At 40.6% G+C, this 14,137-nt stretch overlaps 1 long non-coding RNA gene across 3 annotated transcripts in view; it reads right to left on the bottom strand.

Annotated features, from left to right (window-relative positions):
- LOC144292897 (uncharacterized) overlaps positions 1 to 13,887 on the bottom strand; it is a 27,801-nt gene extending 13,914 nt beyond the window's left edge. For 2 of the 3 annotated variants that reach the window (XR_013360296.1, XR_013360297.1), the window contains exon 1: positions 13,700 to 13,887. This is a non-coding gene — a long non-coding RNA (uncharacterized LOC144292897). The remainder of the gene's footprint in view (positions 1 to 13,699) is intronic. The other variant, XR_013360293.1, reaches the window with a different exon arrangement.
- Positions 13,888 to 14,137: the final 250 nt, after the last annotated feature.

Raw genomic sequence — 14,137 nt, forward strand, 5'->3', positions numbered from 1 at the left:
GAATCATTACAATATATACTCGCTGTGGTGTTATAAACTTGTTCCTCCGGGGTGCACGGTCGTCTCTTCAATCAGTGGATTCTGTATCTCAAGATTGGTTTAGAGTGAATAATAAGGCAAAGAATTGCAACTTTTGATTGAGGCAACAGCCCCCAGCTTTCTGCTCCTCCATTTGAACCTGCTTCTGATTGTAGTTGTCAAATAGCACTCTCAATGGTTACCTGTCTAATTTGCACCTGGTGACATCATGTTCTATTAACTATCTCTACAACTCTCTGAAGGTCAAGCCCTGCCTCCCGTCCCCAGCTACTGCTTAATTCTTGTGGGTCCCTGGCATTTGGCACTTAAGAGCTGCCAGTTAGCTTCACTTAGTTCAAGGCTAAATCAGCCTCACGAACGCTGATCATCAGATGAGCTCTGTGAGCAGATCTCCTACAAACAGCCCTGTCACTCCTGGATGAGCTATCACAGAGGTTCTTATGAATGTTGTGCCAATGAGTGCTACCAATGCATTCCTGATGGCCTTGATGAAAGCTGGATTCCATAGGACCTCCCAGGAAGCAAAATCTAGCTTCATATAATGTTCATTCCACCAGGCCCACATTCCTGAATCTTCTCCTTCCTCTACGATCTGCCTTGCAATATAGGCATTCACCTTCCCTCAGTGTAGGCCATGATTTATGCGTAACCTGTAAGACCCACCCTTGGCAGTGAGTTTGTTCCATTTTGGGGGTCTTTACTGGGGTGTAAAATCAAGTATTCCAAGAAAATGCTGCCAAGTCAATAAAATTTTTATATTCAGTTTCTAATTCAGGCCCTCTTGATCAAGAACCCTCAACACTTATTGCCAGAAGTACTCTCTTGGCTACTGTTTGTATATGATAGCTCATTCTTACAGTTTCTTCAGGGTAGAATGACATTCTTCCCTTGTTGGGACCATGCTGTCTCTAGTTAGATTATGCTAGAATTTAATCACACTTAGCCTGGGAGCCAGGAGGGGCAGGGAGGGATAACTGTTGAGAGGGCCACTTGTCTTGCAGCCTCTTTCTGCATGTGAGAAATGCTAGATCTCAGTAGGGAGAGACAGCACAGCTTCCTGCCCTGTGTAAGTTGTCAGGAACAGAGGGATCTGAAGAGCTGTAATTCTCAGCAATGTTGTTAAAGCAAAAACTGCACAGGGCTGTGTTGAACAGGGGTAGGAAGACTTTATTCAAGGCTATAGAAATAAGAGAAACAGAATGGAGTCTGACTTCAACTCCATGGAAACAAAGGGCAGGAAGGATTTTAGGCTCTGGGGTCAACCAGTGGAAAAGTGCTGGGAGACGGGAGGGGGAGTTGGAAGGGTTGATGGATGGAATGTATCTAGCACACCAAGTTTGCTAATGTTTTTCTCTGTTATTAGGCCGTCTGTGTTTATTAATTGGTGTCCATGGAAACTATCCTACCCTCCCAGCGACTGGAAGATGGTACACTACCTTCCCTGATGATTAGATTTGGAAAGGATGGCTCTCTGACCCTGGAGAAAAATTTCTGTGAGCTGAAGAACAGTCAAGAGGCTTTTAAAAAGATTTATATCTCAAGGAGGCAAAGAAAAAATTACAGTTACACACTTTCCAAAGTAAATGTTCTCAGGAAAGAGAGGTCAGGAGCTTAGAGGTAGGAAGAAGTCTCTCTAAAGCTCAGTCACGTTGAGGAGATCATTGAGGCCCTCTGGGTCAGCATTCACTCAGGTGTTCCAATTCTGTCAGAGTTCCAGATTTTTCCAACTTTTGTCCTCCTCAGGGCACCAGTATTGTCTTTGCTGAACATTTAAATGTCTCTGGAGTTCTGCAATTCTAACGTGAAATCTGGCTCTTCTCCTGCATCGGCTCTTGCTTTGCAGGAAACAAGGCCTTCTGGGCAAACTCCCTCGAGGCCCTCCGGCCGTCACACTTCAATTTAGCTGTTAGCTGCCCTCAATTTATCCTTATCCCTCTATAAGGCATCAACTCCAGTGAGTGGTAAACAGTTCACTCTGCTGCCCTTATAGGCATTAGTCACCCTGTGTTTTTCAAATGCTTCAGTCATCCCATTGTCAAGAATGTTCCTTTCCTTGGGGACTTTTTCTTAAGGCACCACACACGAGATCATCAGCAGATGGACTGCCACTTTTATGCAAGGGCTGTGCAGCCCTCAGATCTCACCATTGGCGTCAGTTTGCATCTTCCACGAAGTAAACCCCTGCTCAGGACTGGGTGTGAAAGGGATTTGGGGTATTTCCATGAAGGTTAAAGCAGTGGGGAGGAAGAGCAGGCAAGACAGAGCCTTCAAACAGATGGAAGGATGAGCATTGTGAAGAGTGGCAAGACTAGGGTTGGGGAAAAGGGAGCCTCAGACCACAGGGGCGTTCTAAGAAAATCTTGGGCCACTGAGGAGAGGCCCTAGGGGATGTTGTTCATCAGAGGAGTGTCACCTAAGCAGGTGCGGGTTGGCTCCAGTCCCCACGGCCTGCTCAGCCATGGGCTAGGAGAGCTCTGAGGTGCATGGCCTCGGTGCTGGGGGGGTGGGTAGCAGCTAACGGTGTTGGTCTAGGTGCTCCCCTCACTAGTTTTCACAGAGCGGGGAGGCACTGCCACAGTAACCAGTCATTTGCAAGAATCCACTGAAAATTACGGACTCCCCAGAGGAAGGCTAGGGAAGGTCAATGGCAATTAAAATTTTAGTCTATGAAAATGTGGGGGTGAGGTTTAGAATTAGAAACTGATGTGTCTCATATGACATTCTAATTTCTTAAAAAGTGTTATTTATTTTAGAAAGAGAGTAAAAGCACAGGAAGGGGCAGAAGGAGAGAGAAACTAAACTTGAGCAGACTCTTCGCTGAGCTTGGAGCCCACGCGGGGCTCGATTCCAAGACCCTGAGATCCTGACCTGAGCAAAAACCAGGAGTGGGAGGCTTAGCTGTGAGCCACCCAGGGGCCCCTCCAGTCTGTTTCGGTGACCTCTAGAACACAAATTTTAGGTTTTTTTTTAAGATTTTTTTTTAAATTTTTTTATTCATGATAGTCACACACACAGAGAAAGAGAGGCAGAGACACAGGCAGAGGGAGAAGCAGGCTCCATGCAGGGAGCCCGACGTGGGATTCGATCCTGGGTCTCCAGGATCGCGCCCTGGGCCAAAGGCAGGCGCCAAACCGCTGTGCCACCCAGGGATCCCCATAAATTTTAGTTTTAAGTATATTTTAGGTGTTTAATCCAATGAACGTGGTTCCCTGAAAAAGTCAATTTCTTACACCAAATATGATATATTTTTTTTTTTTTAAGATTTGATTTACTTATTCATGCGAAACACACAGAGAGAGGCAGAGACACAGGTGGAGGGAGAAACAGGCTCCATGCAGGGAGGCCGATGTGGGACTCCCTCCCAGGACCCCGGGATCATGACCTGAGCAGATGCTCAACCACTGAGCCACCCAGGTGCCCCCCATATACGATATTGTAGAGGTAAAGTCTTCCCTTAAAAAATGTACTAAGAAACACTAAAAATGCTAAGATGAATAGTGTTGATCCCATGACTCATTTGTTGGTGAATAAACAAGAAGCGACTTTTTAACTAAATCATTTTAGGTAGCTCGATGGTCTTCTAACATATGAAAAAAAAAAGTTGCAGCCTGCTGTAAACATGCTTTGGCTTCCTGCATGTTAATTGGCTTTTAATGATGGTGCAGCACACTTTTAGCAGAGCTCAAAGCGCCTCCTTTGACATACTTCAAAGCAAGGCCCAGAGCTGCGGTCCCTGCGGTCGCCCAGGACTCTTGCAAGTGGAACATGAAAGTGTGTCTGCTCCCAAGGAAGAAAAACAAATCCCAGGACCTAGATACAGTCCAGTATGTAATCGCGACAGAAATTATTTTTTCCATTGAGATCCACTGCAGCATATGCAGCCTATTGCCCTCTTACTATTGGTTTTCTAGTTCCTCTTGCCTTTTTTTTCTATTTGCACGGTTTCCTTCTTCATCTTCCTCACTATCATCAACAACATTTTTTAAAGCCATTGATATGAGAGGTGTCACTCTGCCCTCCATGTGTTAACGTTTACCTGATCCGAGCTAACGTTTTCGGTCTCCATGTGCAACCGGACAGGTTCAGGGCTGAGGGCCATCTGCGTGTGAAAGCGAAAAACTCGAACCCATGCTTCTCAGAATCGTTGAGAGTGACTGCTGGAATCTTGAGTTGGAAGGTGAGAGAGAACTCATGGAGTTTTTCTTCCAGTTGTCATAAGGTTGACCTTTGGATGCAGAGGGCCCTGACCCCAGCCCCAGGGGAGGACTGGTTCACAAGCTCTCTGAGACCAGGAGATCCTGGGCAGACAAATCTTTATGAAGGAGTTGGCCTCTCTAACAGGTTCCCCATATTCCCTGAATAAATTTGACACCAGGAATATTTTTTTTAAGTATAACATAAACATCTTAAGACGTTGGCCTAAGAAGCAAAGTTAGTATTATTCAGTGTTTTGTTTTGTTCCAATGCTGTTTTGGAATTCATTATTAAGAACCCCTATCAAGCCGTGGCTGCTTTTTCACACAATCACTTGTCCTCCTGAGATACGCTGTTAACTTGGCATGAAAAATGTGGGGTGTTTTTCTTTCCCCCAAATTCTTGACTAAATAAAGCAGCTCATAATGGAAGAAACATTAGCCAAGCATTTTTAAAAATTGTAATCAGTAAAAAAAAAAAACATTCTGTAGTTAAATATTTTAAATATCTTACTCAATAATTAATCTCTCTCCAGAAAAATAGCTTTCTGTTTCTTATGGCCTCCTTTTTTAGTGTAAGGAGCATGAATTCGATGATATTATCTTGTTCTATTAATTACCTGAATATAGCCCACTGCAAAGGGAAAGGGATCTGAGACTGAAACGGGCTGGAAATTCCAGATCCATCTTCACATACCCACACAGAAAAACATGTATGTGTATACGTATAGCTATGTGTTTACATATGTACAGAAAACCAACACATATATGTATACATGTGTATATATTTACACTGTATATGTATTTTACAGTTCATGTGTATACACATATACTGTGAATTACATACTCTATATACTATACATATCGTAAACGTATAGACTATAAAAATAAAGTATATGTCTACATACAGTATGTATGTATTGTACAGTATTTTGCAGTCTACATGTTTACAGTCTATAAAGTGCATGTTTGTACAGTGTTTGCGCGACTACGTGCTTGCCCTGCTGCAGCATTTGTGAACAATGCCCTCTGGTGGAGCCCCCTGGGTTCAGCCTAAGGTTGTGGAAAACATCTTGCATGATTATACCCACTGCAGTAACAAGAACACGTTGGTCAGTGATGATCCCACTGGTGGAAAGATACACAAAATGTGCACTCAGGAGTCCCTCAGAGATGAAGCCTTTCTACTGTGATCTATTTGTGATTTATTTCTTAAATGATTACTGAGGCTTAGTCCAATTTTTCTGACAGCTTGTGGTCTTCAGCTTTTTGCTTTTATAATTTTCTGTCCGTAATTTAATAATCTGTATTCAAAGTGTTTTAGGTTTTTATTCATCTATATAGCAATATATAGGTAGGAGTCATATAGATCCGTAGAAATGTAATGTACACTTCCCTCCTTCCACCTCCCAAAACTTATACCTTTGTCTTCCACAAAAGGTCTCTTTCTACAAACAGTGTAGCTGGGGGGCATGAGAAAAGTCTTCCATTAAAGAAAATTGCACTTAATATAAACCCAAATCAATCTTTATGTCTTCCAACACTGCCGATATCCTGCTCAGGTTGTCCTAAAAGAACCACAAAGCAATTCCTGTAGAAAAAAGAAAATAGGGATTCCTGGGTGGTGCAGCAGTTTGGCGCCTGCCTTTGGCCCAGGGCGCGATCCTGGAAACCCGGGATGGAATCCCACATCAGGCTCCTGGTGCATGAAGCCTGCTTCTCCCTCTGCCTATGTCTCTGCCTCTCTCTCTCTCTGTGACTATCATAAATAAATAAAAAAAAATTAAAAAATAAAAAATAAAAATAAAAAAAAAGAAAAAAGAAAATAGACTGCAGTTTAAGAACATCCCAATCCTAAGGACACCTGGGGGGCTCAGTGGTTGAGCATCTGCCTTTGGCTCAGGGCATGACCCCGGGGTCCTGGGACCGAGTCCCACATGGGGCTCCCTGCATGCTTTGCAGATATCTTCTCCCATTTAGTAGGTCACCTTCTCATTTTTTAAAAGATTTTATTTACTTATTTAGAGAAAGAGAGTGCAAGAGAGTTTGCAAGCAGGGGAAGGAATAGAGGGAGAGGAGAGAGGAGTAGAGGGAGAGGAGAGAGGGAGGGGAGAGAGAGAATCCCAAGCAACCTCTGTGCTGAGCATGGAGCCCAACCTGGGGCTTGATCTCATGACCCCAAGGTCATGACTTAAGCTAAAATCAAGAGCTGGATGCTTAACTGACTGAGCCACTCATGTGCCCTGGTTGCCTTTTCATGTTGTGGTTTCCTTAACCATGCAAGCAAGAGCTTTTTATTTTGGTGTAGTCCCAATAGTTTATTTTCGCTGTTGTTTCCCTTACCTAAGGAGACATATGCAGAAAAAATGTTTCTATGGCAAATTTCAAAGAAATTACTACCTGTTTTCTTTTGGGAGTTTTATGATTTTAGGTTTCACGTTTAAGTCTTTAATCCAACTAGTCATGACTCCTCTGGATAGATCCTCAGCTACTACGATAGCTTCTAGTAACTGGAATTGTATCTTTATGTATTAGTTGAAATTCCTGAGACAGTGGATGGGTTTGGCCTACTTAATCTTATGGAGACTGGCCCCATGTTCATTTGTTACCTGCCACTTGTGGGTCTGCTGCCCTATTAGTCACATGCCCGCACCCGATCCATGAACTCTGGAAGCAGGTGTCCTGGAGATGAGCCACAAGTCATGGCCACTTGGCACTAAGGAACTGTTTGAAGGACACTTTCACTTAGAGGAGAAACCTCATCATTCATCCCCAGCTTTAAGTTTCAATGGTTTTCTACTGCTTTTAGAATGGAACTGATCAAGGCTGACGTGTTTCAGCCCCTGCTCAGCCTCTGTTTTACTCTCCTCTTTCTCTACCGTAACCATGCTGACTTGTGCAGTTTCCCCAAACACCCTTTTTTCCCTGTTGTCCCAGGGCATTTTCCCAGACACTTTTTTGCTAATACTCCCCCCCATTTGATTTCACTTCAAATATCACACTTTTAATGTCTTTGAAAAAGTCTACAGAACAGTTTACTTTTGGAACCAGAAGCCACCGAGTAAATACCATTTTATGATAAATCTATTTGTGGCCCCCTAAAATATAGGATGTTGGTCTTAAATATTGACAAGGTTCTCCATACACTACTCCAGAATATGACACTGTAGCATACTGAATATTTTAAGCTGAACAAATGTGAGAAATAGCCTATGCAGAAAGGACTGTCTGACTTTCCCCTGACTCAACCGTCATGATACGGTGCCTTCCCTGTATCTGGAAGAAAGGTACATCCCTATCTCCATGACAGTGAGGGGAATCGGATGAACAAGCCTTGCAATTTTCCCCAGTGTACCACATCAAGCTCATAGGCTTGTGTCCTGACTTTCCACTGTTCATCACGCCAAGCATAAAAACACTCAGGTTTAACCGCTTCTTTGGGGCCTCACTCCTTATGAGGCTCCTGTGTCACGTGACACTTTATATAATAAAAACATATAGGCTGTTCTCGGGTTCATCAGTCTTTTGTTAAGGCTGAGAACTTAGAAGGGTAGAAGCAAAAGCTGTTTTTCTTCTGGCAACAGCAATGAGTTGTCAGCAGCAGCTGACAAGTTTCTAGAAAGTGGGAATAGTCACAGTGTGTTCAGTAGTAATTGTCAAGGAGAAAAAGCATAGGAGCTGGGAGTGGAACACTCAGAAGTAAGCTCTCCCATCTTTGAAGTCTCCTAGTAGTTGCTATTATACATTGAATTATTCCCATAGTATTTTTGTCTTGCCTTATCCAAAAAGCTCATTAACAACCACATTTCTAAGGTGCAGCTTAATCAGTATACCTGGATGCTTTGGTACACTACACCTACAAAGTTTTAATAATCACTGAGTAATAAATAAGCCCCGTTGAAGTCTTGTATCATCACATCACCACACACAATAGAGAGAAGCCTTTCATGTTCTTTTAGGTTTCTCTATTCCATTTTTAAGAAATTTTTTTTTAGGAAGAAAAGGAAATTTTTTTCAAGTTATGTTAATCTATGGAATTTCATGGTTCTCTAAATTCAGGGAGCTCTGTATTAGGAAATATTCCCCTCCCCATCCCCACATTCATGAGTAAACTTCTGCAAATTGTTGGCATGGCAAAGTAAATTAAAGAAGCCACTATTGGTGTATATGTTAACAGAGTGATAATTGGATACTGATGAGTGAGAATTAAATAGGAAATGTCAAGATGGGTTCTGAGAAGTTTCAGTAAGAGAAAAATAGGAACATAGGAGCTTACAAGCAATTAATTATTTTATGCCAAATGGATTTTAAAAATTAATTTCTTGGGATCCCTGGGTGGCGCAGCGGTTTAGCGCCTACCTTTGGCCCAGGGCGCGATCCTGGAGACCCGGGATCGAATCCCACATCGGGCTCCCGGTGCATGGAGCCTGCTTCTCCCTCTCCCTGTGTCTCTGCCCCTCTCTCTCTCTCTCTGTGACTATCATAAAAAATAAAAAATTAAAAATTAAAAAAAAAAATAAAAATTAATTTCTTCTGATCAGAGAAATGTCAACAAGAGGGGTGCCTGGATGGCCCAATGGGTTGAGTATCAGAGGCTTGGTTTAGGCTCAGGTTGTGATCCTCTTTTCCTCTGTTACCTCTCATACCTCCCCCCAGTCAGTGTCTCTCTCAAATAAATAAATAAATCTTTTTTTTTAAGACAAATGCCAGTAAATAGTAAAATCTATATTTGAGCTGATGAAAGTAGTAAAACATTTTCTGATGAAAGTTATCAAAAGAATAGTGATAGATAAATGAATGTATTTCACATAAGTGGTAGATTAGATAAATGTTTCATTTGACTATTCATTTTGAAAATAAAATTGAAATAATATAAAATTTCCATGAAAGTTGTGCTGGCATTCTAAATCAATTATCTCCATCATTTTGAAAATCAAGATATTCTGGAAGGGAAAGTAGAAAGCTGGGATTTGATCTTAAATATTTTTCTAAGTGGATTTTAAAAACACTTATAAAATAGTTTTAGGAATGTGTATTTTACGTATATGATGCATATATCTACAAACTTGTTTGTTAAGCATCATCAGCTTTCACATTTGTCCAATGTCCTACTTTTTTTTTTTAATTTTTATTTATTTATGATAGTCACAGAGAGAGAAAGAGAGAGAGGCAGAGACATAGAAGCAGGCTCCATGCACCGGGAGCCTGATGTGGGATTCGATCCCGGGTCTCCAGGATCGCGCCCTGGGCCAAAGGCAGGCGCCAAACCGCTGCGCCACCCAGGGATCCCCCAATGTCCTACTTTAACTGAGTTGCCTCTAACACAGACCCTTGATGCTGGCGAGCACTGACTTCGAAGCCCCACGACAGCTGTTCAGTTGGCTCTTCGGTAGCTTGCACACTGAGCAAGACAGTGACTTCACAGCTAGATCCTGCCTCTGCAAGATTTGCAATTCTCAAGTTAGAAATGTATTTCTCATTTTTAGTTCTCTGCTTAGAGATTTTATTTTTTCATTCATTCATTTACACTTTTTGATCAATATTTGTAGAACTTCATTTGTTTTCTCTTGTGTAAATAATTCTTTTTTTAAGTTTCATGCTTTTCTCTTTATTTTTTTAATAATAAATTTATTTTTTATTGGTGTTCAATTTGCCAACATACAGAATGACACCCAGTGCTCATCCCGTCAAGTGCCCCCCTCAGTGCCCGTTACCCATTCACCCCCACCCCACGCCCTCCTCCCCTTCCACCACCCCTAGATCATTTCCCAGGGTTAGCAGTCTTTACGTTCTGTCTCCCTTTCTGATATTTCCTACCCATTTCTTCTCCCTTCCCTTATATTCCCTTTCACTATTATTTATATTCCCCAAATGAATGAGAACATATAATGTTTGTCCTTCGCCGATTAACTCATTTCACTCAGCATAATACCCTCCAGTTTCATCCACGTTGAAGCAAATGGTGGGTATTTGTCATTTCTAATGGCTGAGTCATATTCCATTGTATACATAAACCACAGCTTCTCTCTCCATTCATCTTTCGATGGACACCGAGGCTCCTTCCACAGTTTGGCTATTGTGGACGTTGCTGCTGTAAACATCGGGGTGCAGGTGTCCCGGCGTTTCATTGCATCTGTGTCTTTGGGGTAAATCTCCAGCGGTGCAATTGCTGGGTCGTAGGGCAGGTCTATTTTTAACTCTTTGAGGAACCTCCACATAGTTTTCCAGAGTGGATGCACCAGTTCACATTCACACCAACAGTGTAAGAGGGTTCCCCTTTCTCCGCATCCTCTCCAACATTTGTGGTTTCCTGCCTTGTTAATTTTCCCCATTCTCACTGGTGTGAGCTGGTACCTCATTGTGATTTTGATTTGTATTTCCCTGATGGCAAGTGATGCAGAGCATTTTCTCATGTGCATGTTGGCCATGTCTATGTCTTCCTCTGTGAGATTTCTCTTCATGTCTTTTGCCCATTTCATGATTGGATTGTTTGTTTCTTTGGTGTTGAGTTTAAGAAGTTCTTTATAGATCTTGGAAACTAGCCCTTTATCTGATATGTCATTTGCAAATATCTTCTCCCATTCTGTAGGTTGTCTTTTAGTTTTGTTGACTGTATCCTTTGCTGTGCAAAAGCTTCTTATCTTGATGAAGTCCCAATAGTTCATTTTTGCTTTTGTTTCTTTTGCCTTTGTGGATGTACCCAGGGCAATTTACACGTTTAATGCAATCCCTATCAAAATACCATGGACTTTCTTCAGAGAGTTAGAACAAATTGTTTTAAGATTTGTGTGGAATCAGAAAAGACCCCGAATAGCCAGGGGAATTTTAAAAAAGAAAACCATAGCTGGGGGCATCACAATGCCAGATTTCTGGTTGTACTACAAAGCTGTGGTCATCAAGACAGTGTGGTACTGGCACAAACACAGACACATAGATCAGTGGAACAGAATAGAGAACCCAGAAGTGGACCCTGAACTTTATGGTCAACTAATATTCGACAAAGCAGGAAAGACTATCCACTGGAAGAAAGACAGTCTCTTCAATCAATGGTGCTGGGAAAATTGGACATCCACATGCAGAAGAATGAAACTAGACCACTCTCTTGCACCATACACAAAGATAAACTCAAAATGGATGAAAGATCTAAATGTGAGACAAGATTCCCTCAAAATCCTAGAGAACACAGGCAACACCCTTTTTGAACTCGGCCACAGTAACTTCTTAAATAATTCTTTATATTCCATGATAACTAAGGACCAAGCTGGTGAAGTGTTGTCTTTGCTCTACAATCATTTTGCCACAAGATGGTGGTATAACTCTTTGAAGTAAAAAATCTTTCAAAATCTGTTTCAGGGTTTATAAAAATAAATATGAAGAAAAATGAATACAGCTTATTTTTGTTCCACAGTTGAATTTCTCTCTTTTGTTGTTTTTAAAGATAGATTTCTTTATTTCTTTATTTCTTTATTTCTTTCTTTATTTATTTATTTATGAGAGAGAGAGAAAGAGAGAGAGAGCCCATGAGCAGAAGGGGCAAAGGGAGAGGAAGGGTGAATCTCAAGCCAATTACCCCATGAGCATGGAGCACAGCATAGGGCTGGATCTCGTGACCCTGAGCCAAATCCAAGAGTCAATGGCTTAACGGACGGCACCACCTAGGGTCCCCAACAGTTGAATTTTTCTATGGCTCTAAAAACTATTCAAATTTTCTATTGTGAATACATTTTCTTAAACAATGATGTAAATTATAAGAATTGATATCATTGTAATAATGATAATGATATGCAATAATCACAACTAACATTTCTTAAGGCCTTATTTTATGCCGGACTCTATATCAGATGTTTTACATAAAATGATTCTGTGCTCACTGGCCTATCATTACTTACATACACTGAGGATTTCAATTCAGCAGGTCATGGAAGGAGACCTACTAAACTGTATTTTAAACAAATGCCCCTTATGATTCTTATTTTATATATTTTATTTATTTATTCATGAGAGACACAGACTGAGAGAGAGAGAGGCAGAGACACAAGCAGACGGAGAAGCAGGCTACCTGCAGGGAGCTCGAGGTGGGACTCAATCCCGGGACCCCAGGATCAGGCCCTGGGCTGAAGGCGGCGCTAAACCGCTGAGCCACCCAAGGATCCCCCTCTTATGATTCTTAACACCAAACAAGTTTAAAAGCTATTCATTTTAAAAGCTATTAATTGATGTCTTTAAGTTTTATTGCTCTGCTTATGTTAATGTTTAAAATCACCTATTTCCAGAACTGTATCTTTTACTTCAAGATTTAAAAATCGAGACTATAAAATCAAAATAATATTTATTCAGGCTCTTCAATAATACTGTTACCCCCAAATTTTGAGAATTTAGGTGAGCAATGTGTTGAAGAAAAGTTTAATGCTTTTGTATTTTATTTTACAGTAAAGTATGATTATGTATAAAAAGTATTTTGTGCTGTCTCACAAAAATATCCCAGCAAAATTTATGCTACATATTGTAGTAAAAATATAGTACTTTACAAATTCAAAGTTATTTTAAAAATCTAATTTGTATTTTAGTAATGCTTGCAAAGTATTAGCAACTCAAATGTCATATAGCATTAGTGAGTGAAATTTCTTATAAAATAACTGATACCACCTCTTTGAAAAGTATGTCATAATTTGCCTCCCTAATTTTACACTCCAAAAGTAAAAACAGCACAGACTACAAAGTACTACAACAGGGAGCAAAATATCCCCCTTTACGTCTAAAATGTTAATAGTGCTCTGTGTGTTTAGATTTCTCTTAAATGACATGTATCAGTATTTTCATTTTTTGCCATTTTTTCAGAATAATCAAAAATTCCTGTCTATCTTAGATCTCCTGTCCCTATGATAAACCTCAAACCTTTAACTGGATTCAGATTTCCCAGAGAAAAATATTCCATTATCTTGCTGATTTCCGATATTCAAGTATGTGATTGAGCAGGAAATAGTATTAACAATATGATTCAGCATTGTAATAATAATGTACTTACTATAAAACTGTGGTAAAGTAACGGCATAATTATAAAGAGCAATACATTTCTTGCCTCATTTTTACAACAGGATGATTGAAACCTGCACTTAAATGTGACCTGCATTCATAGGGACAGTGACAGAGCAGAGCTCATGGGTCCCAGATTATTGCTTCTCTGGGAATACTCTTAACCTATCCAGAGGCCTGGCACAGCTGACCGTGGATAAAGCATAAGTTATTGATTCAATCAATGAACATGTAAATACATCTGAAAATAGACCTATTGAAAGTGAACTTTCAATAAAACAGTGACACCAAATACTAATGTTAACTAATTTGAGGGGTGAGTGAAGCGAAGGAACAATCGAGATTTAGAGCTTAAAAGATTTAAAGCAGGCTATGAATGAATTGGATTCTTAATGTAATTGGACGAAATGTTCTTAAAACATTCTCATTCCTACCTTCAGGTGAGCAATAATGTCTTCTGGTTCCACGCTGAAATGATTGCCATTTCTAATTTCTTTGCGGTTGGAGAAGTGTGTAATTTAAATTCTTTGACTCTGATAATCTCTGATTAAAAAGACAAGGACTTCATTCTGAAAATCTGCTATCCAGTCTAGTTGGGACCAGCTGGGCTATGAATGTAGAAGCTGTTTGTCTCACTGATTACATTTGTGGTTTCCTACGTCACTATTTGAACAGATTTTAAATGGGTTAATTAGTAGTTCAGTATTTCCAGCGGGCCTATAATTTCTCTTCCTTTCATACAAATTTAACAACGGATACTTCTTAAAATAAAATGAAACATTTTAAAACTCTTGTTTGTTATACCAAGAAATGCCAGTAGATGTCACTAATCACTGGGAAAATTTACCTAAATCTGGGCGTAGCCATAGAAC

This window comes from Canis aureus, chromosome 21 (genome assembly GCF_053574225.1).
Source record: "Canis aureus isolate CA01 chromosome 21, VMU_Caureus_v.1.0, whole genome shotgun sequence".
Taxonomy (NCBI): domain Eukaryota; kingdom Metazoa; phylum Chordata; class Mammalia; order Carnivora; family Canidae; genus Canis; species Canis aureus.